At 40.5% G+C, this 5,623-nt stretch overlaps 1 long non-coding RNA gene across 1 annotated transcript; it reads left to right on the forward strand.

Moving 5' to 3' along the window:
* The first annotated feature begins 216 nt into the window (after positions 1-216).
* Positions 217-5,390, forward strand: LOC143419063 (uncharacterized). The gene is made up of 2 exons (XR_013099033.1): positions 217-766; positions 3,671-5,390. It is a non-coding gene; the product is annotated as an uncharacterized LOC143419063 (long non-coding RNA).
* The last annotated feature ends 233 nt before the right edge of the window (positions 5,391-5,623 follow it).

Here is a 5,623-nt window from a genome sequence, read left to right on the forward strand (position 1 = left end):
TTGTAAAAAAAAAAAAAAAAAAAAAAAAAAAGAGTGAATAAGAGGGAGAATTTATATTGTAGGAAAAAAATAATCATAGGAAAAAGGTTTTGTGTTGATCAACCAAAAAAAAAACAACTATAATTTCATTTTCTGCTTTTAAGAAAGGATTGTTCACAAAAACAGAGAGAGAGAGAGAGAGAGAGAGAGAGATGTGTGTTGGTTAAGCAGTGATGATAATAATGAACATGTCTTAGTTTGTCACTTTCAGGTGAAAAGCAGACCTGAATCAATTTTCCACATGCAGCGGTCGGAAGAAAGTTATAGTTTAACATCATTGGAAACATGCAGGCCAAGTTTCTGGCTGACTTATTTACAGCGCCATGTGTCTCTCAACCTCACAAGCAAGTGCTCACTCCTCCCTGAGGAATGCAGCTCCAAAGAGCAATAACATGGCAGATAAAGACAGCAGCAAGTCCTGAGCAAAGAGTCCCAGCAAAGCAGCAGCAATGTGGACAAACAGCATCAAAGAAGAAGAGCAAACCCATCATCCTGACTGATCGGATGAATGGCACTGTGTTTACAACAAGCTGAAACTTCACTGTGCATGTGAAAAGAACGTTTGAGGAGAACTGAACAGTTGGAGTTTGACATTTGCCACCTGTGGAGTAAAATGGCAAGAAGAGACAGTGGAACACAGGACAAAGCTGAAGGAGAACTGCCGGCTGTGGACTGTTAAAGTGGGAGAGGACAAAAGAGTGAGAGGACAACAGAGTGAGAAGACTAGGTGAGAACACAGAGGAATGCTGTTATTTAATGTGGGAAATCAAAATTTGGGTTAGCAAACCTGGGGAAAAGAAAACTGACTGCTTAAGTTGGAAAATTGAGAAGGAGTCTGGATATATGCAAATATAAAAAACATATACATCATATACAAAATCACACACACAAGCAGAACATGCATTAACCCTACTAACACAAACACAAGAGAGCTCATGAAGATTAGACAACATCTTCAGCATGTGAGTCTGTTTATCATCTTGTCCAAGTCACTTAGTGTGATGCAAAGACCAGTGGACTCATAGCACATTAGTTAAGAAATGATTAAATAATAGCAGAGAAATGTGTAGGAAAGGCACAAACACCCATGCAATGAAAATTAGCTTGTTATCTTTCATCAGTGTTAAAATAGTGTCAATTTAGCAGACACTTGTTATTAAATACTGAATTTATCCAATGCAAAAAATTGACTCTCCAGGTTGCAGGACAACAGTTTAACTTTTGTGGGAAAAAAGATCCTGGTTTGACCAACCAGTGATCAGACAATAAATTTAGTTGTTAAAATGGTAAATTGGGAGAAGCTTCCTGCTTGATTGAGGCAGCACATGTAATTTACTGTATGAGGGAAATTGTCTTTTGTGATACTATTTTGAACATGCTTTTCTGTCGTCCTGTCAACTTAGTGGGTTAATAGCTGATATGCAAATTAGTTGATCGGTTTTAGATTAATGAAAGGTGATTGAATTCTAGCACGAGTGAATGAGATGTGTTGGAGTTTGTTGTGTGTTGAGTGGAGACTCTAAAACACTGAGTTTCCTGTTTTGATGTGCGAGTGAATCCTGTATTTAGATACACAACTCTGAATACGTCAGAACAAACTTCTTTTGTGAAGTGCATGACAGCATGTCACATGTTTTATGATGAATGGAAAAGGAAAATTGAATAAAATAGATCTGTGGCCTAAATGAGTGAAGAGCACAGACCTGGTAATTAAACTCATAGCTAATAAGACATTAGGGTTATGTTGTGTGTTGTGCAGCTGATGGTTGGTTTGGAGTGAATCTAGCTGATGATTTTTCTTTTGTTGTGAAGTTGAGCCTGCCGATTAGTATGATGGTATGATGAACCATGCTAATGGTAAGATTTACCCTCCTGAGATGAGGAGTTTGTGTCATGACTTAACAAGGCCTTTTTATTTTGATACTTTCACAGTGCACTGAAAGTTTTGTTTGATAATCTCTGTTCTTTAAGCAGATCTGCACGTCGGGAATTAAAAGCGCTACACGTCGTCGAGAAAATTGTGCCAAGTGAGTTCTCCACATTTAAATGGACTCTGGAGAAAGCCACTTATTTGGGACAATTATTAAATGACAGTCCCAGTCCAAAAGGATTCAGCGATGTAATCCAAACTAAAGTTCTTCTTTTTCTTTTTGAAATGACGTCATTTTGCTGAGAGTGGAAACTAAATGCGACGATAGGTTCCACTATCAGCAAAGAAAGAAAGAATGAATGCATGAATGAGTGAGTGAAAGGAAAACAAACTGACTGACTGGTAAAAGCTGACAAAAGCTGACAAGACTTTACTGATGTAACACGACTGTGTGAAGTTGACCCCCGCCTGGCAGGGGTGCAGATGAGTCTGTGTGTGCTTCCCTTTACAGGAGCAGAAAGATGACAGCAACACTCGAGGTTGCGTGATGATTTAACATTTTAAATGCCATTTTCTGTGTCTGTGAATTTACTATGTGTGCGTCATTCACTAGCTTGTGTGCTCACAGAGATAGCTGTGACAAAGTATGCATACGCCTGCGCAAGCGCTAACATTTGCATTTTCGTTTTTACAGCATTACGGTTCTTCATGTGTTTGATCATGTGATTTATAGGAATACTGGCTAATGTTTCTCTACTACAAGATTTCTGGGTTTATGTGTGAAGAAAACTGTAGTTACAGGCATATGTTGATGGAGAAATTAATATAGTTTGAGACATACTGTGATGAGACCAGTGTTACTGTTTCCACAGCGAGTGTTAACTTTATGGTGTTTTATGGCACCTCTAGAATCTGTTGACCTGTGTCTGACCTCCGTCTGACCACAGTCAATGTGTATTGCTAATGTTTGTTTCTTTGAGAATGCTGTAGTAGATTCAGCTGAAGCGGACAAGTGACATGAGTAAAACAAATAAGAGATTACGGTATTTATGGAATAGTTTATTATGGGCTCATTTGCTGGCCACTTTTGAACCCATAATAATAATATATGAGTGGAGTGACTTTGCTTAAGAGAAGTCACTGATTACATTAATGTTAACAGAGTACATGGGATAATCCATGTCTGAGGTGAATTAGGGTAATAGTTGTAGTTACTGATTTGAGAAAACCTGCACATGACACTTGTCTTGCTGATGTTGAATGCTTATTACTCTTATGATACAATTGTTTACAGGTATGAAGTTTGATTTCACTTCCAGATTTTGCTTTCCAGGCCGTGATGGTGTGTATGCAGGCTCCTGGGAGAGCCAGGTGTTAAGCAAACTTAATATGCAACACACGCTAACATCTTTTATTGCAGGGTTACGGCGCTACTCCGGAGGAGGTGCCCTGATGTTGCCTGGGACATGATCTAGCTAATCTTTTTCTTTAAGACAGGGATCCAGGTTTGGTGAGTTGACGCATGGGAATGTCCATGCATCAAGAGGTGGAGTGCAAGGATTAACATTAAACAATGTTTACTATTATTGTTGCAGTGATTTGTGTGATTAGCCGTTTATTTACAAGTATTAAACCTATGCAAGTGGTGCACCCATGTTCAGATGAGGCTTTGATGGCCTATAAGTGAAGTTCACTGAACTAAAGAATGTGGTTTGATGATTGTTGACATGCTCTCCACATAGAAGTCTTTCTGAAATACAGGTGCAGCAGTAATCTCCTGAGAAATCTTCAGAGGCCCAGTGAGAAGCGTGAACCATTCCAGGCATAGCCGACAGCCAGGCAGTGGTTGAGGTCAAAGGTCAAGCTGGTTGGGGCCCATCATGAGATCAGACCTTGGAGCCACAGCAAGGACCATGAAACTGCCTGCAAAATAGAGGAGAGGATCGTCCACAAGATGGGAGGCCAGGAGAGAGGCTTCAGGAGGATCAGAGATCATCTTCAGCACAGCAGACATGACACAGAGAGCTGTGCTACTGAGTTTCCAGGAGATTTTAAATAAAATGAAAGATTCAATATTGACGCTGAGGAAGACAACTAAGGTGTACGACGTGCTCTGCCTTAAACCTTCAGCAGCGTTGGAACATGAAAACTCGAGGGATGAGGAGCGTGCCAAGCTCCATCGACAGCGCAGAAGGAGTTCGGGGATGACATCATGATTCTGTGAAAGCACAGGAACCAGAAGCTATGGTGGTGATGACAGCGGTTTCCTATGAACATCACCTAATGCTGTGCCACTATACTGTGCATACGATGACACTCTGAAGGCTGCTGGGATCATAACAGCAGTAAGACAACAGAACCCTGCACCCTTTCCACAGAGGTGTTTCTCTGCAGAGCGTGGACAATGAAGGAGTCATAAATATCCCCCTCGCAGGATGAAGGCCTGAAGTGAGGTGATGGGAGGCCATAAAACTAGAGTGCTGAGAGGTCTGCAGCTCTGGAAATAGCTGAGACCCATGTTGACAAACAACAAAACTAACTGGTATGTTTGAATGTTTATTCTACATACATTTGGACTCTGGTCCTATGGACAACGAAACAACTAGAAGAGACATTCATGACGCCCTGCAGAACTCAAACCACTCTGCAGAGAGACATGTGATTTGCACACCCGGAGGAAGCATCACCAAGCTGAGATGTTTTTGAAAATGTTACTTTCTTAGTTTCACTATTAAATTAACAATTTCTTTGGTTGCTCGTAAGATGCAGTTTGCCATGAGATGAGCTCAATGAATGGGGTAACTGCTAATACATTTATTAAACTGTGTATCTTTGCAATAATTTAGGGTGATTTGACATATGCTGAGTATAAAAATGTTTGCATTGAAACTGTCAGACATGAGGTATGCATAACTGGGAACTTTCTAGCATAAAGGTCAAAAACGGGGGAATGTTAGAGTTTGTATTGTTGATTGTCATTTATGCTTAGAAATATTTAACCATAGATGCTTAGAGGTGTATAATCAATTGTGTAGTGATAAGTTGTGTGATCTTTAACAGGCTACAGAGGCTTGGTGTGTATTCCACACTAGAATGCACACCTATATCCTGGGAGCATGGGAAAGTTCGTACCTTGTCTTAATTGTTTTATGGTAGGATTAACGTAGCTACGTCTGTTCTAGTCTAAGTGCTTTTCTGTTTAGATGAACTGCTGGACTTCCTCACCGGGGGGGGGTCTAGTCTACCCTCTTCCTGACCAAGGATGTTTGACCCTTTGATCAGCAACACACACACACACACACACACACACAGGCAAGGTACTCTTTGTTTGTATGTAGACGTCGTATGTTAATGAACCTATGCATATTCATGTAACCTCAATAAAAGGACAGTGGTACGGGAGGACGGACGAGAGCGACTGGGGTCAAGCGAAGGGACGGCGCTCTGTCCGGTCTCTCCCGTGCACGAGTAACATGAAGAACTTTGCCTACTTCGTGTCTTGCTTAGCAGTGTAATTATATTGTCTTCAACGTTCCAGCGGATGGGTTCAAGCTACAAACCTATCAATAGTGAAAAGAATGTCAAAGTAAAGAAAATCCTTTGAATAGCTGACAGAAAGTGACAGGGTCAAACTTGCAGAAAAAAAATGCTTTTATACATTTGGCAGATTATGCTGGTTTAACACTGTGAACGAATAACTGAGCGTAAATATGA

The sequence above is a fragment of the Maylandia zebra genome, linkage group LG6 (genome assembly GCF_041146795.1).
Source record: "Maylandia zebra isolate NMK-2024a linkage group LG6, Mzebra_GT3a, whole genome shotgun sequence".
NCBI lineage: Eukaryota > Metazoa > Chordata > Actinopteri > Cichliformes > Cichlidae > Maylandia > Maylandia zebra.